Genomic DNA, 25,556 nt, shown 5'->3' on the forward strand with positions numbered 1-25,556 from the left:
AACGTGACCTTTTTTTGCCATAACTTTTTAATTTACCGTTTGATTTGCAAAAAATTTAATTTGAGCTGGTGTGTTGGTAGGAAAAGATCAAAATAAAATAATATGCTAATCAAACAGTAAATTAAAAAGTTATGGCAAAAAAGGTCACGTTACGGACTTTACACAAATGTCAAAAATACCCTGGAATACCCCTAATACAAATGGCATTCAACTATTCAATTTCCGATTACAAGCAAAAAACAAGTAATCAGTACCATAACATTTAAAAACTAAAAATAATCGTTTTTTTTTTTCCTATTTTTCTTTCTTTTACTCCCGGTCAGAAAAGATAACAATGTGACAATATCAAAGACGTTTTTAAAAAGTCAAGACAGCGACATTAGTCGTAACTTTCCCTTATCGTCACGACGATTTCAGCTATGTTGATTTATTTTGACTGAGACTCGTTTTTAACAACATGCCTGGTGCTTGGAATGATAAGAGTCAATTGTACACGAAAATACTTTAAAAATCACAAAAATAGTATTTATTTCTGGACTGCAAAAAAGGGCGAGGCAGGACGGATGCTCGTCTCCTTTTCTTTGGGTGTAAAACTATTTTTGTGGCAAATTAAATTTTAGTGGGTCGTAACTAAAATGACCAGATTTTTTTTTTCTCTCAAAACGGGACGTTTTAGAATTTTAGGCTGTCAATATTATTCAAAAAAAAAAAAAAAAAAAAACAAAGCCTAATTTAATAGTTTAATTAATATGTAACAGAAGAATATTGATGGTAGGCTTCTTCAAAAGCAATGCTTCTTTTTCAGAAAAAGTGCTCAGAACCATTTTTTTAAATTAAAGTGAAGGATCTCGGAACGTTTTAGAAATTAAGGCAATTGATATTTTTATTTTAAAAAAAATAATCAAATTTAATAGTTTTATTAATATGTCACAGAAGAATATTGATGGTATTCTTCTTCAAAAGCAATGTTTCTTTTTCAGGAAAAGTGACTAAACCGTTTTTTTTAGAGACGTACCGAGTAGCACTTTGGTCAAATAGCCGAGTACCGAGTACTCGGCCTTAAACTACTCGGCCGAGTTAACAAGTACCAATTATGTTTTAAGAAGAAAAACTGACACACACGTGATCAATTTTGAACTTATTGGAATAGTAGTATAGACCTCTTTGTCCATATAAAAGTTTTTAAAACTAAACTCCTGCTGAAATTTCATTTCGCATTATTTAAAAAATTTTGTTTATGTCAAAAATTTTACAAAAAAATTCTTTTTAAAATTAAAAATAAATAAGTGAAAGATATGATTAAGCAAGTTGGAATTAAGACAAACTATACCAATCTATTTTAGTTCTAGTACGCCAAACATAAATAACTTTTAAAAGCAAATGTGCAGGAACACTGCACACACGTGTTTCTGCGCTACAAGAAACGTCTTTATCAGTGCATAAAATGTGAGCTAAAGAATGTTAAGACATTCGACAAAAAAATCCGACTTTTGTCGGATGCCTTTAAATCTACAAGCTCACATTTTGTGCATTGAAAAAGGAATTCCCTGTAACGCCAAAACACGTGTCTGCAGTGTTCCTGCACTATGCTTTTAACGTTGTTTTATTTCCCTTTTTTTAAGCAAAGGAATTTTTATATTCCTTATAACTAATTTTTGTTTGTAGCAAAAATCTATTTTTAAGTATAAAAAATACGAAATTTTTACATTACCTTTTTTCCACAATTTTTAATAAATAAGTTTTATTAACTTTGGGGACATTAAAATAAAGATTTATTCCATTAAAGCATTAAAAACTTCATTATTCTTAAAATTTAAAATTGACTTGTAAATGATTGCAGAATATTAAATATGCTTGCGCTTTTTTATAAATTTTAATATTTGTCTTGGACAATATTCAATTTTTTGCAACTACTCGGTATTGGTCGAGTATCTGATCAAAATTTGGCCGAGTACCGAGTACTCGGCAAATTGGCCGAGTATGCCGAGTACCGAGTAGTTACCGAGTACTCGGTACGTCTCTAGTTTTTTTTTCTTTTAATGTACAACATTTTAATTATCTGCCATAGTTTTTAACTAATCACCAAAGCGGCCATTCATAAAAACTTTTTTCAAAAGTATTGCGCAAGTTATTCTTCTCCATAAGTAAAATAAGTTAAAATGGAAGGGAAGCAACTTTTATTCTCTTTTAATGATGCTCTTTCTCCCTTCTAATTCTGACGCATGTAGCTATTTTCACGGTTTTGGGACCGAGGTCAGTTTACGACTGACCCTAGCGAAAGGTTGTTTTTTAAATGTAATTCATAAAAAAACATAAACCAACTAATGATCAAGGATATAATTCTTCGGAACAGAAATTCCAATCACAATAAATTGCATTCAAATAGCACATCCATAGAATTATGAATTTTCGCATTGCAACACTGCTTACTGAAAATAACCACAAGCAATGAATGCATGTCTAATAAGGCAATTCGTATTTAAAAAGTGATTTCGAAAGAGATGTTATCTTCAAAAACGAGATACGAAGACACTTAATGACGAATGATTGCCTAATAATTAATCCAAAGCAGGTGTTATTCATAAAGCTATAAATCATGCACCTTGAATCAGAGTATCAAATTAGTTACAGCATGCGGGATGGCTCAAGCCAACGCCGAATGATGAAACTAATTGATAAAATCTGAACATGCGGGTCGTATTTAAATTGCTGTGTGAGCTGATGTGTTGTCATCATTTATGGAAATCGGATTGGAGTCAACGACACAAAATGCAGACATCTGTCCACAAGGGGTCGGTCTGTTAATTCATTGTAGAAATTCATAGGGTTTTTCAAAATCTTTAATGCTATTTGTTGTTGGATCAGTTTTGGAAGTTGGATGGATATAGACATCAGAGACGCAACAGGAGTTTTTTTCTGGGGAGTGTTGGTTCATAAAAAATACTTAAGTTACATATGTGCAAGCAAAAGTTGATGTGAAATCACGCGTTCTAGTGGGGTTTTAATACTCTGGTTGTACTCCGAACAGTCCAGTACAGTTTTAGTTTCCCTAACAAACAGGTATAACTGCCCTAAAGGTGTAAATGCACATGGAATACTGTTGACATCTTCGGAAAAAGACTTAAAAATTAAAAAGAAGTTTATCAATCAACATATACACATCAATTACATTATAAACAATTTTAAATTTCGGACCGGAAAACTTTTTTTTTTTAATTTTTCGACTGTTTTATTTAAATACTCAACTTTAATTACTTAAAAAATGTATTCGAGGCGAAATAGGCACACACGTGAAATGAAAATGCATTGTAAACGTAATCCTGCTACCGTTTATTATTTCACATTAAACTATACATCCACCTACTTACTCTTAAAAGAACTGAAAGGAAGTCTTTTTGAAAATAGTTTCCTATTGACGGCGAAGAAGTTAGCATTCATTAATCAATTATAAAACAACGAGCTGATGTGTGCTTCACATGATTTCCTTTTACTCCAATTTAATGTCATTTTCTCATTATTGGTAGTTTTAATATGATTTAATTGTTTACTCTCTAAATATCACCAACAGTGGCCAAATTGGAATCAGATTTTTAAAAAAAATCGCCAAGCCCAAAATCACCAAAAGACTGGCGATATATCGCCAAGTGCCCGCCAAATTATAACACCACTCGAATTTACATCGAATTAACAATGATTTCCCCCCAAAAAGGGGCAAAAGACCCCCTTTGTAGCACTCTAATGCAATCAAAAAGGAAGGTGCACAACTAGAACCCACTGGGAGTCTACGTACCAAATATCAACTTTCTAGGACATTCCGTTCTTCAGTTATGTGACATACATACACACATACGCACATACATACGTACATACAGACGTCACGAGAAAACTTATTGTAATTGACTCGGGGATCGTCAAATAGATATTTCGCGGTGTCTGTACGTTTCTAGGCACATATCCACGTGTGGTCGGGTTAAAAAAAAAACTCAACATTCATTTGGGGCTGAGCAAAATGGAAATTAAGGCCGATTTTTGGGTGAAAATGTTTTCGCGAATATAATACTTCCTTTTTTGTAAAAGGAAGTAAAAATGAGTGGGAAAAAATAAATGACAGCTATTTAAGCTTGCATTATTCACAGACAAAAACAGTCACTTTATTTTAAGCCACAGAACTCTTGTTTTATGATATATATATTAGATAAGAGCAAAGAAACACACCGAACAACTTCAAACAAAACAATAAACGCTCATTCATCAGCTGTGGCTACAGACCCTGTTTCGGTTGCCAGATTCCACAACAAGAACTCCAAACGATTCTCATGCACGCGGCGGGCTCTCGGAATAAACACTACCGAAAACAACTTCATCCACAGCGCTTACCGCAGGTATTATCATAATTTACGCATAAAAGACTACACCATCCATCCTTGCAAAAACAATATGCGAGCCCCAAATTGTCTTTCTCGACGCTGGATAAAAACCACGCACCGGTCCACGCTCAAAAAAACTTTGTTATGGAAAATTGCAAAAGTGGTCCGTATTATGTATATTTAACGATAAACAGCTCAAATTTGATGGATAGTATGCATCCCCCTCGTCTTATTGTCTGAGACGAAGCAGAAATGCAAAAATTTCAACAATGTCTCTGAAAAAAGACAGCGCCTAGGATTTTTGTTTTTACTTCTTCTGCATGGCGCGCAGCTGAGGGGGAAAAGAAAGCAGTCTTTTGTTGCTTGATATTTTATTTGAGAATAATATTTCCATTTGCGTTTGTTTCCCAGCGAGAAGACTTCATTTAAAACTCTTTATCATATAGAAGATTTCCGTTTTGTGTTTTTGATAGTTCGACGAAAACAGCTCGAGGAAGTTCTGTTTCGGTGAAGCATTTTCGCTTTTGCTGGATAAATGTAAGTAAATGAAAATTGAAGGACAATGCAAATTTTTTTTCATAAATATTTGAAACATTTTGTTCTTTGTCTTCGAAGTTCTTACTTCAAATAAATCCACGACGTATGTTAAAAAGTCCATCTTAATGTTTTCTTGTATTGGGAAAAAATACAATCGATTATTTTATTAGAAATGGTAATTAGTTCTTTTAAATTCGTAAACAAAATATTCTCATCTTGCAAAAAAACCATTTTTTAAGCGATCGAAAATGCTTAATATTTAATTCGGCCATCGGTAGAGTTTCAGTTAAACTAACTTTTTTGGGTTTGCTGACTTTCCAAAAGGAAAGTCATCTAACTAAGAAGATCTTAGAACGTGAATAATGACTTCTTTGCGTGCATTTTAAACCAAGAATATTTTCAAAACTCTTATCATTCTTAGGAATACAATATTATATGACAAGAATAGATTTTGTCCAGTTTCAGTTGATCGTCTGAATCAATGCATACAAAAACATAATTTTCAGAGCTCCATGCATTTTAATAGCACATCTTTTACATATAGAGTAAGAAAGATTTCGTAGGTTACAGACAAAGTTGTACGAAAAATCGGTTATTCTGCTAAGTGTCGTTAGAACTTCCATCTAAAAGCTATAGTTTCTAACTTACAAACAATCCTAGTTCATGTATTATTCTTCCTTTGTCCGTATTTCATCACGTGATGTAGAGATAAAAACATGATCGATAGACTTAAAAAATAAATAAATCAATCAATAAAATAAGTCTATGGACAACTAAACCGAGGAATGTGTTAAAATGAATGTGAATGAAAAAAAGAGAGGAAGCAGCACGCGAGGACCACGTGAATTTTTGGAGCAGAAACATAGGAGAATCGGAATTTGAGTATGTCCCCCCCCCCCCCCAAGAGAGCTCTTTGAATATTTCGTGGCAGGACTGCCATTTATAAAATTACCAGGTCATTCTCGAAAAAGTTACAACTAGAGCTTTCGATTGTTTGAAATACATATGTTTCCTGCAGCTTCTAATTATTTTTATGTAAAAAAAAAAAAACTATTTTTATAAATATTGAATTTATTAAAACTTGTGCACTTTTTAAGTGGGAATTAAAAAAAAATTCTTGGCAATTACAAAAAAAAAAAAAAAAGAGAATCGTCGAATGAATTCTAACATTTTTTGACAATGGTCCACATGGAACACTGAAACTAAAACAATTCTTATGTCACATCTTTCTTGCTTATCGTGGATTAAACGAAGGTATTGTTCCTAAACAGTGGCGTAGCCAGACGAAATTTTGGAGGGGCATATGGTTAGTTTTAGTCCGATTCTATGAGAAGCCAGCCCCCCGAGGGGGGGGGAGGCACGGGAGGTGACTGTGACCTCCCAAAAACGTCCTATTTCGGCAAACTTTGTCTGACGATTCGGCAAATTTGGAGACATAATTGCAATATCGGAAACATGCCCGAATTTTCCTTTAAATTAGATATGTACCTTTGTGTGCATATCCGCATTTTATCATTCGGCAAAGTTTGGTGTTCCATTCCGTAAATGAGAATTTCCCACTACCAAGTTTTTAGTGCCCAAACCTGACTAAACCCCTGGTGGACGATTCGGAAAAATTATCATAATTCCACAGAATTTGGAGTTATATTCAGCAAAATTTGGAGTTCCATTCGGCGAAATGAGGCTTTCCGCGAAACCAAAAAATTTCAGCTCAGGGCTTCCCAGTGTTGCCAGATTGGGGGAAATTTCCCCATTTTGGGAAAATCCGGTGCTCTCTGGGGAAATTTTGGGGAAATGGGTTTTAAGGGGAATTTTTTGGGGAAAAAAATTTTTCTTGGGGAAAACTTGGGGAGAAAAAAAATTGGTTATTTCTTATCTCTCGGTCAGGCGCTTGTATTTATGACTAGTGGCACCCGCACGGCTTTGCCCGTAGTAGAAAATTAAAAGGTATTTTGGTTCCCCTGTATATTTACAAATAATGCATGATGAATTTCTCGCCAATTGGCTTGCTCATGCAACGGTTCCACATTATGATAACTTGGTAACTTAGTCGACCATCTTAGGGTAATTTTGCTCGGGAAAATAATCTAAAATAATCTCTAAAAATTGGAATAGGAAAAGAACAAAATTGAATTTTCGAAAAAGCGCTTAAAGGTGCACACCCCCATGCTACAAACTAATTCTTTGCCATATTTCATGAAAATCGGTCGAAAGGTCTAGGTGCTATGCGTGTCACAGAGATCCTGACAGAGAGAGAGAGAGAGATCCAGACAGAGAGACTTTCAGTTTTATTATTAGTAAAGATAAAAAAAGATAAAGATAAAGACAAAAAAAAAAAGCGAAAATGGGAAGAAAAAAAAGTTGGGGAATTTTATAAGAAAATTCGGCTATTTGGGGGAAAAAAATTTTTCAAGAGACAAAAATATTAGAGGAAGTCGATTCATTTTATGAAAATATTAGTGGAAAAATAATTTTTGAATTTGGGGAATTTTGATAGAAAACATCGCTTTTTGGGGAAAAGTTGGAAGGAAATTGGGGAAATCTGGATTTGACCATCTGGCAACACTGGGCTTCCCTGGCTGGGATTGGTGAGTGATACGTCTCGATCAGCAAGTGACAATTCCTCCGACAGCCCCGTCAAAACAACAACCTTTCGGAACGTGTTGGAACAAAATTTCTGCGGATTAAAAAAATTCTCCCCGCCTCAGCTCCCATAAATTGGCATCCAGAACACAATCCAGACGGTTAACTCAGCAGAAAGTTTCTTCCCTTCTCATAACGCAGCGAAACTAATCCCGCCTGACTTTTTGGACGAGTTAATATATGTACACAATTCTTCCATCCCACACCACCAAACAGCAACGCAATCACCGTCACGGATACGATTACAAGACTGCAAGTGTGATATTTCTCACTCTCTGCGGTTTGAAGTTTTCCTTTTCTTTTGTTCGGATGAGTCACGTTTAATGGATCGGCCTGATTATCCCCATTTTTCCCTCTCTGTAATGCGGATTTATAATGGGATATAAGGATAATGAGATTTTTTTTTTCTTCCCTCTTATTCAGATCTGCATACAGTACTGCTGAGATCGACTGTTTCATCCTTTTTAACGGGAGAATGGGTTTTGATTAGCTCTCTCTCGGAATAAATCAGCGGAAATGGGTTTTGGAGCTGGAAATGGGGATTAACTGCAAAAGGTTTCGGGCGATATGGCTTGCTTTAAAATCCCTCTTCGGTGGAGCCTTGAAAATTAAGAGCTGGATATTTAAGCAACTATATATTCACTAAGGGACTCTGGAGATAATAAATGTGCTTCATTTGGCTGGTATAACACTATCTGATAGCATTACATCAGTTCAACAATGTATCGCAATACACACTACTGAAATTACCGACTATAATTCACGATTTTCCTCAAAATGTATTATTTATATTACTGATGATAATGACATTAAATGAAATTTTTGTAATTAACAAAAGTGTTAAAAATCTAAATTGAAAATTAAAAAAAAAAAAATACCACTGGTGTCTGATTCCAAATAAAAATTTTTTAAAAATTATTTAAGTTTCCATTTCAAAAAGTTAAGGTTATTTTCCCCAACATAAAAACGGGCGTAAAATGTTTGGGACAGATTTTTAAAAAACTAAATACAAACGAAAATTACATGATGATTCAACGTAAACACAGGTTCAATACATGAAATACACCGCCAGCTCAGGTCACTCGTCTGGTCTGCGCTAATTCTATATTAGCTACCAGTTTGTTTGGCACTCTTGGCTTCCTTAAGAGGTTTTTCATCTCCAGCTCAGTCACTTTCCTATGCCGGGCTGATGAGTGCTAATAAGCACGAAACTGCAGTCCTCGGCTGGAAATGACTGAGCTGCGGTGTATTTCATGTATTTCTGCTTTAAACCCTGGCTATTAGGCGGTAATTTACTGAATACAGATTCAATGTTTACCAAGAACGCCGGTCACATTTTCCGGAGGGGGTGGGGGGGGAATGCAACCCCGAATATTTTACTGATTGATAAAATATGAGCATGCACAAACCTACATCTAATGACTAGGTATGCTCCAAAGTTAAAGAAAACTATTTGCAACTCTCCACTTTTTGCCAAATAAAACTATTTTTTAGCAGATTAAATTGACCTTACATGATAGCTCCCCTAATTTTTATTTTTGCGCCGTAAAACAACGTTAAAAATTGCAATAAGAATTGCAAACACGTGCTTAATGGTTACAAGGAAACCCTTTTCAAATGCAAAAACAAATTAATTAAAAGAAAATAAATATTGAGGGGTGAAAACTTTTTTTTCTTCTGCGAAACACGCTATATACATTTCTTATTTTATGTTTGTGTAATCTTAACGTTGTATTTACGATTTCAATTTAATTAGTTTTACCAAATTCTTGAAGCAAGAATGGAGCTTTTGGATAAAAATGCGCAAACACCAACAGATTTTCTTTGACTTTTCTGGAATCTGTACGTAAAAACAACGAGAAAAAAACTTCACATTACTCTGAATTTCAAATATTTTGGGAGAAAAATCATCTTTAAATTATGTCAAAGGATGTGTAAAAGAAAACTGAACGCGACTATTATGGAAACAAACTCCTGATCTCTGAGTGCACACATCTCTGAACTAATATTCGGTCTGAGAGTTTAGAGTAAAATGTTCTGACTCAATTAATATTAATATGTCATACCTCATTTTAATATTTTTCATGCCTCTCCGCGCGTATTTCACGCAATTAAAAACGGAAATATGCATAAAAAAATTCAGTCAAAAGCTCACTCTTTGTATTTTATATAAAAATTTAACATCGTATTCCAAAAAGCATTAGGAATGTTTTAAATATGTTCGATTAAATGTTCTATATCTTTAAATTTAGACTGTTGAACATTATAAATGTTTAAAATCAAAATAGTAGGCATTTCTTCTTTCTGTAAGTTTCTTTATTGCATTGATTAATATTAATGGTCTTCTCCGTTTCGTGTGTTTCACTCCTTCAAAATGAATTTCGTTCCTCTAAAAAATGTCAAGGAGTATTTCCACGCCTTGAGGAAAACACCTAGCGATACTGAACTCGTGATAGGCAACAAAGAATTTAGAGAAATGTTAATATGTATAAGAATTGTTCGAGCGTACTGCAGAACTTTGAAGTTCCGTTTTATACGCATCAATAAAGGGAGAGAGCTATTGAGGAGAAGATAACCTATATCGCTCGCGCGCGTTAGGAAGAGTGCTACAATTCGAAATTTTTAATTTTCCTTTTGTTTATTTATTTATTTTGGCAAGAAAGGCCTTCAATGGTCGTTACCTTCTTTGGGAAATAATGAGATTTTTTTGTTCCAATATTAAACACTGGAGAGCACTACTGTTAAAAATTCAGGAAGATTTTCTGGTAATTGTTACTGTAAAATGGTGGACTTACAGCATCGCTGATTTTTAAGGTAATTTATACCAGAGAAATAAGCGATCCCAGCTCCAATTGGTTGCTGTGGCCTACCGAGGAAACCGTAAGATTTTACTGTAATATTTGATTTTTATGGTAATAGTTATTGGCAACATGGGTGGCAGTAACAATTACCGTAAATTTTCTGGAAAATTTTTAACAGTGAGCAGCGAACTTACTATTATAGATGCAAATTGCCTAAAGAGTTCAACTACAAACGCTTCTCCTGTAAAAAATTCATTTCTTCGTACTGTGTCACTCTTCTTCCAAATGAACGATAAATTAAAAAAGAATAGTTAATAAAACGAACTGATGTGGGCCTTACATGACTTCCTTTTACTCCAATTTAATGTAATTTCCCTATTATTGGTAATTTTAATATGATTCAATTTGCTTACTCTCTAAATATCACCAACAGTGGCCAAATTAAAACCAGATTTAAAAAAATAGCCAAATTTGTTGCCAAGTTGGCGACAAAACTTGGCGACCAAAAGACTGGCGATAGATCGCCAAGTGTCCGCCAAATTGTAACACCACTTGAGTTTACATCGAAATTAAAAATGATTTCCTCCCCAAAAAGGACAAAAGACCCCCTTAGAAACACCCAAATACAACCAAAAGGGGAGGTACACAACTAGACTCCACTAGGAGTCTACCTACCAAATTTCAACTTTCTAGGACATACCGTTCTTGAGTTATGCGACTTACTTACGCACATACATACGTACAGACGTCAGGAGAAAACTCGTTGTAAACTAACTCGGGAATCGTCAAAATGGATATTTCACGTGTCTATACATTCTGAGGCACTTATCCACATATGGTCGAGCCGAAAAAAAACTACATTCATTCGGGGGTGACCAAAATGGAAATGAAGGTCGATTTTTGAGTGAAAATGTTTTTCGCGAATACAATACTTCCTTTTTTGTAAAAATTGAAAATGAGCATTTTGAAAAAATCTTAGTACTTTAAAAAATTTTACTGCGACGAAGTTACAAATGTATATTATTGCATCATCGAAAACAATATCGGAATAAAGAATAATAAATTTCACAAGACAGCATCCAATTTTTAATAAATTAGTGTAAAAGCACCTATTTTCGCGAGGTTTTAATTTTCTGGAGCTCGTCGTAATCGCTGAAATGTAAACATCGCGAAACATTTTGTTCTCTCGACTTTGCTCTGTGAAAGCGCGAAAATTTCAACTCGCGAAATCGCTGTTATCTTTCATTTTCGCGAAAATTACACTTCGCGGAAAATAATTGATTTTACAGTACAAGTCGTTTTATAGCAAATCTACTTTTTGTTATTTCAAGAGGTTAAGGGATTGCATTTCAATAACCTCAAAATTACTGTTCGGAGCTAAAACTTGATCTCTTAAACAACAGGATTTTCAATTTTCTTGATTCTAAATTTTTGACATCTAAAATGATCATACAAATGAGTATGCATTGTTTATGGATCTCACTTTGGGAATAGGTTAACGTTTATATTTCGCGCCTTGTCAACTCCTATTGTACTTTTTATTGGTCACACCAGTCACATGACTTTTTAATATTGTTGAGTATCGGATTCAAAAATGAGCACAGAACCTTGATCTTTATGTTCATCGGAAATTTTGGCTTGTTTTTTTTATTCTTTTTTTTTTTTCATTTTTTAAATATTGTCAAATGCTTCCAGGATTTAAAAAAGAACTAACGATTTTTCAAACTTTTGACAAACTAAAATACGCAATTATCACGCAACGGTAAACGTTCGTCTGTAATATTTTTTTCTCACAAAACCATCAAGAATACATGAAAGCTCAAAACAATTTGATAACTTTAAATATTCTCATATATATAATAGAGAGTTCACTGATCGAGTAACGCTCCTGACGTCATCAACAATGAAACTTGCACCACGGCATGACAACGTGATAATATTTCTTGTTTGTGTTTGACAGGCAGTGAAATTCTTTATTTTGACAAGGCCGAACTGAATCCGGCAATTTAACTGTTTTACTGGTAAAAATGTCATTTCAGGGGAATAAAGAAACCAAGAAGTGGTCAACAATCCACTGGAGTTGGGTTAAAATTTCAACCATCAAAATATCACCAAACAAGCAATGGGGTCGTTTCCCAAATTTTAAAAGTATTTTTTTCTGAAAGAGCACGCTTAAAAACATAGGATCAGAACATTTTTTTAATAATTTGTTTAAGTTTAATATTTTTAAAAAAATTACTCAAATCGGCGCGCTTTCAATGTTTATGCTTCTGTCCGATGACATCACAAAGATGAAATGCCATTCTGTGTTGCCATTCACAAAGCAAAATATTTAATCCGCATCTTTACTCAAGTGTATTGGCAACGATAGGGTTGATAGCAAGCGTAGAGCGCAATTTTAATTCGCTTCTTGATTATCATAACGTGGAATAGCGCAAAATCGCGGTAGAAAGATGCGGCAAATTGCATCATTTGTGATGTCATCAAGATCACGCCTTGTTTCAATAATCGGGCACATTAAAAAATTAATTGAAAAATAACTGTTGGGAAAATGAAAGTATTTTCTGGGTCCATGTTATTTTTTTATTTTTTTTTGCTTATTCTACCAATTTTAGTGACAAAAAGCACTATTTTTGACTGAAGGAAACAACCCCATTGCTCTGTTCAAATGGAAAAGTAATTTTCATCCGTCATATCTTGACGGGCGACTTTCTAGTAAGATGAGATCTATCAACACTTTCTCGTTTCAAGAAAGTATCTCAATTTCTTTCGCAGGTATTTGTGTATGAAATCTGATTAAAAATAATAGTATTGCATTCAAAATTAAATCACTGTCGCCTTCTCTTTTTCCAAAAAATAAATAAATAAATAAATAAATAAATTTGAATTTTTGGCATCTTGAATTCAAATTATGTTTTTCGCAATTACGAGCGTGTGTATGTATGCGCGTGTGTTTGTTGTGTATGCAGTGCTGTGTGTGTACGCGCGCGTGTGTGTAGGCGTTCGTGTGTGTGTGTAGGTGTGCGAGTGTGTGTAGGTGTGTGAGTTTGTATGTGCGTGTGTGTATGCGCGTGTGTGTAGGATATTGACGCAACCTGGAGACGGCTTTCGCTAGAGCAGCATCGTGAGGAGCCGATCGACGGTGATGGTGCGGAGGGTGGCGGTGGGAAAATAAAATGATAGGACGCCAAAAACAGTCAAGTGAGAACAATAAGCAATCGTGATTGCTCAAAAAAATAGTTAAAGCGAGCAATACATTAACGCAATAAACTGCAGCGAAAACTATCTAAGACTTGTACTTCGATACATAAACCAGCAAAACCTGACAGTTCAATCTGACATCGAATATGAAATCTGAAAAAGAAAACTAAACTTTACGCAATAAATTTTAGAAATACGGAATAATTACTCGGCTGCAATTCGTGATTGCGAATGAATTCGGCAGAAACGAAATCAAGTATTATTTATGTATTTGTTTTTTCTTTGGAATTCCCCACTTTCAAAACAGACTGCTCAACTCATAATGAAAAAGTCACTTACCTATCAGAAGATGCTGGAATGATTTTTCTACGCTCAGCAATCAGGGATCAGTTAATTCCACAAATATTGTTCCGAAAACGATCTTTATGTTCGCATAAAAAGCACGTTCTGTTGTGAGAACTCAGTGAGATCGATCGATTTCGGAGTCATGTCGCTTAAAATTTCCGCCGCAGATGCTCACGTGAAAAGAGAACTCAGTGACTCCTAACTAACTTGCGAACACCCGGAGAGGACAATGGTCGGCGTTTGACTGAGGAGAGGAGTAAAATTGCTCCTTCTCCACGGCGCTTGCGCTTTTGTAGGGTTGCTGTAAAGTGGCTTCGTCGCCAAGCGCTTTGGCGGACATGTTCCCTTGTTGGTAAACATTGCGGTTTTCTTTTTTCATATTCGGTGACTTTGAATGCAGCTGTGAACAAATCCGTTGACTTTTCAGTCTTATTTGTGTGGGGTGGGGTGGGGGGGGGAAGGGAGGGAAAAGGATGTTTCTGCGTCTTCCGCTCCAGGTTATCTTTTAAAGGTAATTTTTGTCCAAATTCTAGAGATTTAAGTTTTTTTCCACTTTTTTTTCTTTCTCTTTTTTCTCCTCTTTTTTCTTTAAAAATTGAGCTCAACACATTTTAAGAACGAAACTAAAACATTAGCATAAAATCAAAACGCAATTTTTTGCTCAAAGTTATTTATGTGCTTTTTTTATTTTTATTTTTATTTATTTTATTTTATTTTTTTTTTTTTTATTTCATTTTATTTTATTTTTTTATTTCATTTTATTTTATTTTATTTTATTTTTTGAGGAGAAGATGGGGGGAGAGGGAGGTTGATTTGGAACGAAAACCTTTTTTCTCTTAAAGTAATTTTCTTACGTTGCAAAATGAGTATCGCCTTTAAAAATTCACGGAGCGTTTATATATGTCCTATTGCTTCTTGTAGACAGGTGTAGACAACAAATATCTTGTGTTAATTTGACTCAATAAATACCGACGTTTATTTTTATTTATTTATTTATTTATTTATTTATTTTTTGGTGCTTGCTTTTTTTAAATATAATTATTTTTATTTATTTATTTGTTCATTTATTTATTTATTTATTTATTTATTATTTTTATTTATTTATTTATTTATTTATTTATTTATTTATTTATTTATTTATTTATTTATTTATTTATTTATTTATTTATTATTTTTATTTATTTATTTATTTATTTATTATTTATTTATTTTTATGTATTTATTTATTTATTTGCATTTTACTTTCTTTATTTTCTTCTATTAAACCAATTTCAAACATCAGATCGTGGAATTAAATATTATTGGACTTGCTTTTTGAAACTCATGATGAATATGTTTGATGATTGATTTGATGGAAAATATTGAGACAAAATTCTGACAGTAAATGATGGATGAAAAACAACATATTTATTGACAGGGTTACCTTTTGTTTAAAAAAATAATTTAAGGGACAAAGTGTGTGGTACTAGTCTTTGCTAATCTACCACACAACTTATCTAGTTACTGAATAGATTGCCGAACTTAAACCATATGTGATTTCTGTTTAGGGACACCATCTTTTGAGTAACTAGATAACTAGAGCGGTGGATTGCATGCTAGACTAATACTAGCACAATAACTCTTAACTCGGTGTCTAAATGATAAGCGAATTTTGTTTCCTCGTGCCCACTAAACTACAAAACGTGTTATGAAAAACCCACTAAAAACCAGCTTGACACCATCTATTGAGTAACTAGATAACTAGAGTGGTGGATTGCATGCTAGACTAATACTAGCACAATAACTCTTAACCAGTGTCTAAATGATAAGCGAATTTTGTTTCCTCGAGCCAAAACTAAACTACAAAACGTGTTATAAAAAACTCACTAAAAACCAGCTTGCGCTTTTCCCGTGGAAGAATAATATTAAATAGCTTTAAATCTTTCTCAAAAATAATTCAAACCAATATTATATCAATACTCATTTTTACGTACATGGAACTACCTAAGAAGTTGTTTTTGATGAAATTTGACGACAGAAAGTGTGCCAATTAAATTGGTATTAAATTTTAATTAGTTAATTAAATTTCATAAGAAAAAAACTTCACCATTGAACCTTGTGTTTACTTTTTTTTTTTTTTTTTTGACTTCAAAATCGGAAAAATAATTGATCAAGTGGGGGTTGGGTGAAGCATAGAACTTGCATATCCTGGCTGAGATCTTTCAAACAAAATCGATTTGTTTAAATCAAACTGTTCCTTCCAAAGTTATTGGGAGGAGAGAGAGAGTAGGCAGAGACAGAGACTAGCAAACACGTGTTTTCTTCAGCTGATAATAGTACTAATTTTAAATTCGTTATTTTTAAATATTTGTTAAGTTCAATTTTTTTATTAAAATTTTCACTTCAACGCCATTTTAAAAGTGTTTTTTCACTTTAAAATAAATAAAACATTTACAAAAAATTTCGCTCATAAAAGACGCAAATGATGATATTCAACTTTTACTTGAAAAGTTAGTTCAAAAACTTAATTTTTCTCCCGTAGTATATGCTGAGAGTTTATTTTTCTACTCTTTCTTTTTCTTTTGTTTCTTTTTTTCTTCTGCTTTATATATATATATATATATATATATATATATATATATATATATATATATATATATATATATATATATATATATATATATATATATATATATATATATATATAATCACCTTTTGATCTGTTAAAGATTTGTAGAAGCTCGCATAAACTTTATTCATCTGCATCATTGTAAGAAATTAAGAGAGAAACATAAAACTTACTTTATATGCTCTTTTAAATAAAATTAGCAAGTGTTCTCAAAAAAAAAAAAAAAAAAAAACTTAGAGCAAATATTCATTACCTTCTGTAGCGTAAAAGTTAAGTTTCACTGAGTCTCCATTACGTTCAGGGGGGGACGTCACCCCTAACACCGTCTTTCATTGGTCAGCAACCCCTTTCAGTTGATCCCAAGATCAAAGGTGATACTGAAAGAGGGTCACCGGAAACGAAACTTTGGGTTCCCACTTCCGCTGTGTAAGATAAACCAAAATACACGCGATAAAGTAGTTTGCCATCTAAAAATTGCACATTTTACCCCAAACTAGATATAGTGAACGCTATGAAATGTAATTTTGATTCAAATTAATTATGCATCAATATGTGTTAAATATGCATCATTGTGAAATTTTAAACAAAAATTTAACATAGTATATGTATTTTTCATTAATTGTGTTTAATACGTAATTATATAATTAACCGCGTTTGTTAGATATTTTTGGTAGGGGAATGTAGGAGAAATGGAGTGGTACATTATTACTTCCTTTTACAACAAAGGATGTATTGTATTCGCGCAAAAAACTTCACTCAAAAATCGACCTTAATTTTCATTTTACTCACCCCCGAATGAATATTGAGGGTTTTTTCGACTCGACCGCACGTCGATAAAGGCCTAAGAAAGTATAGACACGCGAAATATCCATTTTCACGATTCCCAAGTTAATTACAATGAGTTTTTTCGTGACGTCTGTATGTATGTGCGTATGTGCGTATGTGTGTATGTATGTCGCATAACTAAAGAACGGTATGTCCTAGAAAGTTGAAATTTGGTACGTAGACTCCTAGTGAGGTCTAGTTGTGCACCTCTCTTTTTGGTTGCATTCGGGTGTTTCTAAAGGGGTCTTCTGCCCTTTTTTGGGGGGAAATCATTGTTAATTTCGACGCAAACTCAAGTGGTGTTATAATTTGATGGACACTTGGCGATATATCACAAGAATTTTTTCGCCAAGTTTTGTCACCAACTTGGCGACAAAGTTGGCGATTGTTTTTTTTAAATCAGATTTTAATTTAGCCATTGTTGGTGTTATTTAGAGAGTAAACTATTGAATCACATTAAAATTGCCAGTAAAGGGGAAATGACATTAAATTGGAGTAAAAGGAAGTCATGTGATAGACACATCAGCTCGTTTTACACAGTTTGCAGTGACGCTTATCTGGTAATATTTTACCCTCATTTCTTAACTTGTAGTTTATTCAAGTCAAGAAACAGATACATCTGAATCTTGGGTGTATGTTACAACAAATCACTGTCAAAATTTTATGTTTATTTTTATAAACTATTTGAGCTCATCTCAACATCAAAGGTGTAGGTGATACGGAAAGGGCTGCCCCAGAAGCGAAACTTCGGGTTCCGACTTCGCTGAATGATAAACGAAAAAAAAAGTGACAAAGTAGTTCGCGTTTTAAAAATTGCACATTTCACCTTAAGCTTTGAATATTAACAGATCTGAAACAAAACTTGGATTCAAATTAAACTACAGTGTAAATTTTTAACACTGGAAACTTTAAGCTAAATTTTAATATACAGTGAGAGCCCGATTTTACATTGCTCCTCTCATATAATACAGGGGTGCCCGACCCCCTAAGGGCAACTATTATCTTAACTATTACTTTTGCTCCACATTCCTTGACTCTAAGTTAGTAAAGCTTGTTACATAACCAATGTGGGGCAAAGTGAAATAGTTAAGACGACTGAGTTTTTTCAAAATGAACAAATTGGAAATTTCTTTTGAAAGTTGCAGCACTTAAAGAAAAAACATTGTATTTTTCATTAAAGAGGGTTTTTTTTTTTTTTTTTGGTGGTAAGCTTTCGCTTTTACAAAAAGTGGAAACTTTTCGCTTTTTTTTAAAAGTATTTTTGTGCTGCAATATTCTCTATTGGATTATAAAAAATGTTTTTGATCAAATGTATTAGTAAATAAAAGGTTGAATGAACAAAAAAAGAGATACTGAAAAAAAAAACGAATAATTAAAAAAATAAATAATTAATGTATGACGATAAATAAATGAGTAAATGAATTTGAAAAAAAAGGTGAAAGAATGAATAAATAAGAGAATTACTAAATTTTAAGGTATATTAATAAAGTAATTAACAAAAAAATTTGTAAAAGATTTACTAATTGATTGAAAAATTAAACGAAATTAACTATTCCACTTTGCCCCATTCGCTTTGCCTCTCATGTATTTTTCTAATTGCAGGGTGGATCGGGGCACGTTTACGAGGATTTTTTTCAGTGAGTTTTCTAAATTTTATGTTTTAACTTGGGAAATTCTTGACATTGCGGTTTTATGAATCAGTTAATGGAGTCAAAATTGGCATATTCAGTTGTTGCTCAGTTTGTGTTTTTAACCGTTAAGAAAATTATTTTTGAGTTCAAGTCGGTTGCGTAAACTTGCCCTGAATACGGGGCACGTTTACGCATATTTATTTTGAGACCTAACGTGGTTCTGTTACACTGTTAAAAATTCAGGAATCTTTTATGGTAAATATTACTGTAAAATGGTGCACGAAAAAATTACCGGAAATTGTACCGAAAAAAAAAATAAACGATTGCAGCGCTAATTGATACACCACGTGACTTATAGTCCGAAGCGTATAACACCGTATTTCCGGTCGCTCGTGGCGTCGCGACTCGTATCGTGGGCCGCAAAGCCGCCTGACAGCCCGAAGGTCTCAAGATCGAAACCAGCTGCTCGAATTTTTCGTTTTTTTTTTTACTCTCGTTTATTCTACCGTAAAATTTTACAGTAAAATAGGATTTTACGGTAAAAGTTCAGGATCTTTTTTAACAGTGTAGTGTTTTGAATATAATGTCTTACCAAAGTTAAAATATAGCAAATTTATTACAGACTGAATTGTGTATAAAGAAAAAGCCAAACGGGCATGAAGACAACACTACATGAATGTAAGAAGCTATGAGATACGAATTTGTAACTCAATTAAAAATTAAATGGTAATTTTCAAAACTAAATATTCTGAAAATACTAAAACGTTTTGAGACAGTTCGGAGCAAAAAAAGTGTCAGAGCAAAGTAAGACACAATAAGAAGGTGCTCAGACGTCAAAGTGTAAATTTGCCTCGTTGCCAAGTTTGGATTTATTTTTAATGTGCAAAAAAAAATATAATAACATTGCAGTTCATACAAATACAATTTTCAAAAAAAGGATAAAATTCTGCTAATTTTTATATGTTTATTTTATCTTAACTAAGTATTGTTTATTCACAAAAAACTTCCAAACGTTCAACTCAAAATTTACTCGACTTGGTAAAAAACAGATTATTCTTTCTGCATGCTATACCGAAGCTCGATTGATGCTCAAAAACTTGTGAGGATATTTGCTAGGGAGCAGCATCAATATGTTATGACTGTGGCTCTCCAGTTATAATTCGTTTTGAAAAAAAGGCACTGCGTAAACGTACCCCAGTCTACCTTATAAAATAGTTAAAATACAAATAAGCTTAATAATAAATAAATAAATGCTGCATCGAATATTAGAAGGTCGCAATTAATGTTTCAAATGTAATCACAATAACTTTATCATTTAATAATGCCCAAAACAATTCTCGACTTATAACAAAATGTTACAATATAAGTATCAATTTTTGAAAATTGCTTATGTATTATGATATTCAATGATTTTCAGAGGCAATTATTTCTTGACTGGAATAGATTACATGTGTTACTACACAGTTAAAGTATTACTAGATAGGTGGCGCTGAAAGCAGAGCAAATATTTAACCATTTTACTTTTACACACATTCCCCTATTCGCTTTTTAATACTTCAGTCAAGCAATGCTTCTCTATATCCAACACAAAAATTTATTTTCATATAGTACCGGAATTGAATTTTTCACCGTTAGAGTTTATTCGGCGCATTTAATGGTAATATAGGGATAGAGAGAGAGAGAAGGGAAAAAAATAGAATCTTAAATAAATTTCGGCATTAAATTGTCATTTCTTGGATACTGCTTTTTGAAAATTGATCTACTGATGTGTTTTCCATTTAATATTTATTTATTTATCAATGTCTGCAATTAATATTATTCTTCGCATTCTTTAATTTTTTTAATCATTTGCGCTATCTATTTTTTACAAGCAATTTTCAAAAACTGATGCTCTTTTTTGTCAAAAATTATTTTTGGTATTATAAAACAATAAATTTCTTGTTCTAAAGGTTTGAAATATTCATTGAGACCAACTTGTAGGTATTCGTTGCAGCATATATTTATTTAATATTGAGCTTGCTTTTATTTTAAACTAGTGGTACCCGCACGGCTTTGCTCGTCATAGAAAATTAATAGGTCTTTTGGTTCACCTGCATATTTACAAATAATGCATGGTGAATTTTCTCGCCAATTGGCTTGCGCTCATGTTACGGTTCCACGTTATGATAATTTCGTAATTTACTCGTCCATCTTATGATAATTTTGTTCTTAAAATTGGAATAGAAAAAGAACCACATCGAGTTTTCGAAAAATCGCTTCGAGGTGCACACCCCCATGCTACAAACTAATTTTGTGCCAAATTTCATGAAAATCGGCTGAACGGTCTAGGCGCTATGCGCGTCACAGAGATCCTGACAGACAGACACAGATCCAGACAGAGAGAGATCCTAACAGACAGAGATCCGGACAGAGAGACTTTCAGCTTTTTTATTAGTAAAGATGTTTTGTAAAATTAACCAAGTACTTGCGGCGGAAAGTGAATGAGACAAAGTGAAGTTGTTTATTTCGTTTACTTATTCAATCATTTCTTAAATCACTTACGTTTTCATTTATTCCTTATTAATTTACATTCTTTCTTTTAATAAATCACTTTTTTTTAATTCATTACTTATTTTCATCTTATTTTCATATTCATTTGCTATTTTATTTACTCATTCATTTGATCAAAATTATTTTTAATAGCCAAATAGAAAATACTTCATCAGAAAAACATTTTATTTTTCCCTTCTCTTTGTGAAGGTGCAAATTTACTTCCAAAAATTAAAAATAACGTTACTATGCAGGTTTTACTATAAAATACATTGATATTCCTTCATTTACATTCGATTTCTTATCAAAAACTTCTAACATTTACCCACCTGTATTTTCCCCATAACTGATGATCCATGCAAGGTTCCACTCTGAAATGTTTTGGATGTGTTGTTCATTAAAATGCATTAAAAAATCTTTTTTTTTTTTTTTTTTTCGAAAAATTTAAAAAACACTCTCAAAATATTTTGAATTTAAAAATTTTGTGAAAAAAAATTTCTCGAAAATGATTTAAGTTGCATAGTAAATTAACTTTATGTATTTATATTGTTATATGAGCTATTATACAACTCAGTAGTTCCAATAAAACTTAATGTATTGAGACTTTTTTTTTACTTTAACGAGAAATAACATTTCAATTAAAAATTGCAGCGAAAGTTTTACTATGTTATTCAATGTTGCTGCTGATATATCGGAGCACTGTGAAAGTTTTTGGATGTATTAATTGAAAAATAAGTAAAGAACACATAAATAACAGTATACAATCCTCTTTTTTCCCAATTTTAAGATTCTAATGAATCAATACCATGAAAAAAAAATGAATTTATAAATTACTAGCTGCGTTGCCCGACTTTGCCCGGTCTACCTTGAAAAAAAAAATTGTGTCAAGTGACTTATGCTCAACAATCAGGCTTAAATAAAAGAAAAAAACCATCATGCAAAATTTCCCTCGCAAACAATGACGACAGATATTGAAATACTTTTAAGAAATTAAATCGAGAAAGACGGATTTGAAAAGCGTAACCATGGAAACACAAAATAAAATAAGTTTAAGGAATTGAAATGTAAAAGAAAATGGTTAACAATTTGAAAGGGAATGAGATTTTTTGAAACTGATTTAAAAAAGCTTGTAACTTTTTTTCCTTTCAAGATAGCAACTTAATTTTTCAACCATAAGTCGAGATGGATCTGGAGTAAAAAAAGCAACTCTTTCCAATGCTGCCAAAAAGAAAAGTGTGGGACAAATCCTTTACTTTTTATGTTTAGATTTAATGACGAAAGTAGTGCCTAAATTCAGCAAAGCCTAAACAAATTCGAGTTTAAAATGCTAATAACTCCCGCCATAATTAAGTTAGAGCATTGAGACAAATTGCATTGAAATTGAAAAATTCTACCCTTTCCAACGATATATAATATTGATATGTGCAGGTATATTTTCACCCCCATATTCGGGAATTTACGTGAAAATTGGACCTAAATTGGAATAAAAGAAGAACTCTTCATCGAATTTTTTTCGAACCTATCTGCAAACCTTTTCAGGACTTAAAGGAACAAACTGAAAATTTCAGCGAAATCGGCCGGATAGTTCTCCGGTTTTGCGAGTTCAAACACACAGACGCTTTTTGGAGACTTCGTTTTATACTATGTAGCGATTTGCATTCGATAATTTATGAAATAAATTTTTAACATAGGTACTATGTGTATCCCATAATAGTGGTTAATTGGTTAAAGATATTTACTTTCGTGTAATCTAAAACTTTAAAGAATTGCAATAAATGACTTTGAAAAAAAAAGAGGCGCCAACTCTCCAAGAGCGAAAAACCCCGTGTTTCCTTTGAAACCAATTTCCAAGAGACACGGAAAATCCCTTTCACCCACAACAACGATGTGATGCTGAAGAGGTTTTCTTCTCGGCGAGCTTTTAGAGGAGAGAGATGGGGAGGGGGGTGGACAGAGCGTATATTCGAGAGGGTAGTCCGCCAGATGGCGTTTTGACCATGGCCCAGGTTCCAATTAGCCCCCTCCCCCCTCCGAAACGAATCTTTAACCCCCAGGAGGAAGTGCGCCCACTTAACGAGAGGCGCTTCTATGAAGCGGCTAATGCAATTTGAGTGATCCCGGCTTCGGCTTTCTGGAGGAATTTTTGCCTCGGCCGCATCTCTCCAGAATTGCATCTTTTGGCGAGGATATCGCCAGTTTTGGAGAGTTTGTGGGGAAATGCGATAGTTAAGGTTTGCAGGTGCAAAGAATATCTAATCAGAAAGAAATTGTAAGAAGAAAAAAAAAGAGAGAGAGAAAGAAGAGAAATAAATAAATATAATGACTGTACTTACACACGCGAAAAAAAAAAACGGATAAGATACTTTATATATATATATAACATGGGATGCGATGTTTTCTCTCAATAATTTTTCTGTCATAAATTGACATTTGCCACGCAGTGACAATGGATCATGCAGAGATGCACATTATCCCAAGAGCAATGCCATCCCACCCCCCCCAAACAAAAGAAAGAAAAAGAAAAACAAGAACGGGAACCCCCCAACAAAGAGGATTCCCCTAAAAACACTCCTTCCCCCAAAAAATTTCAATGGCGCACTTTGATGTACTCTTTGATGGGGAATCCGTAGATCTTGTGACTGTACTTGCGATTAGCGGTCTTGTCCACCAATCACGAAGCCAGCAAACGGTAAAGCAAAAGCAAAAAATAATCTTGATTGTTTAGTAAAATAAAGTTCCTCCCCTTAAAAATAAAAAAAAAATAAAAAAACATTCAAATATTTTTTTTTAAATATCTTTTTACCTTCTTTTGCTCGTATTGACAACTTCATTGTTTCGAGAATGTAAGGCCACTGAATTCGCCAGACCCATTCCATCCGTTGGCGAATCTTCGCCCCATCCTCTCACTCTACAGCAACCTCCTCTATGTAGATCACGTCCCGTCTCACAGGGCTCGGGAGAGGAGGGGGGGGGGGACGTAAGAAACGGAGTCTGATGTGCACACTTACTTCCTCAGGCCAGCCAACTGTCAGAAACACGCAACGCCCCTCCACTGTGACCCTTTCAATATCCACTCACTCTCCTCTCAATTTTCCCGCCGCACATGTGACACCCACGAAAGAGAGAAAGCAACTGCATTAGTTCCATCAATAGAAATAGCACCGAGGCAGCTGCACCCTCTTTCCGAACAGAAGAAGAATTCGGTTTCTCTCCTGAGGATTATAAGATTAGGTGGACCATTGTTGCTCTTTTTTTTTTATGTGTGTCTGTACACCAACACATATATTCTCGCTGCAATTTTGTGGATTGGCACATAACTGAGCTCATCTATGCGTTGACGCGTCTCGTATATCAGATAAAATATTGTTGCACTACAAATGATGAAAAAAAATGGTATTGAATAAAAGTTCAGTAGAATCTAAATATTAATCTTCATAGAAAGAAAAAAAAATTTAGATAATTTAGAGATACAGAGTTTAAAAAAAAAAAGTGGATCCCTGTTAATTTTTATGCTTATGTCTGACTGAACGAAGAAGTACATTCTGGCTCATTCTATATATATATATATATATATTGAATTAAAGCTATCCTGCAGGAGCAACGAAATCTATATTTAAATGAATGATATTAACGAACTTGGAAAAAAAATTATGGCTAAAAGGGAAGTACTAAATACTTTTGTTTTATAGAAAAGTACAGATGTAATGAGTGAGAAAAAAATATTCGGCTTTGACTAATACTTCCTCTGAACCACCACGCTTTGTACCTGATAAAGAGTATATATAGATCCAAATTTATATTTAAAATATCCACTTATTTTCCCTTTTTTGGGGGGGAAATTGTCTTAATGCGGTTGAAAGTACCAACTCTTATGAGCCGGCTTTTTGTTCCATGTAAAAGAACTCAAGGAATACTTGAATCAAGATGTCATTTATTGCCAGAATTGTTCCATTTCTGTGTGTCGTTTGATCTTTTGGTCATTCTTTTCTGTCTTTAAAAATGCAACCCAGCGCTTATTTGGTAACTTGCAATACATTTAAAACAGGGATGCCCTCCTGGGGGGGGGGGG

General features: G+C 33.4%; 1 protein-coding gene across 1 annotated transcript in view; it reads right to left on the reverse strand.

The window, feature by feature from the left end:
• The window catches only part of LOC129220159 (LIM domain only protein 3-like), a 48,642-nt gene extending 34,533 nt beyond the window's left edge, over window positions 1-14,109 (reverse strand). The window contains exon 1 of the mRNA XM_054854514.1: window positions 13,889-14,109. The gene's annotated coding sequence lies outside the window, so the exon portion shown is untranslated. The remainder of the gene's footprint in view (window positions 1-13,888) is intronic.
• Window positions 14,110-25,556: the final 11,447 nt, after the last annotated feature.

The sequence above is a fragment of the Uloborus diversus genome, chromosome 4 (assembly GCF_026930045.1).
Source record: "Uloborus diversus isolate 005 chromosome 4, Udiv.v.3.1, whole genome shotgun sequence".
NCBI lineage: Eukaryota > Metazoa > Arthropoda > Arachnida > Araneae > Uloboridae > Uloborus > Uloborus diversus.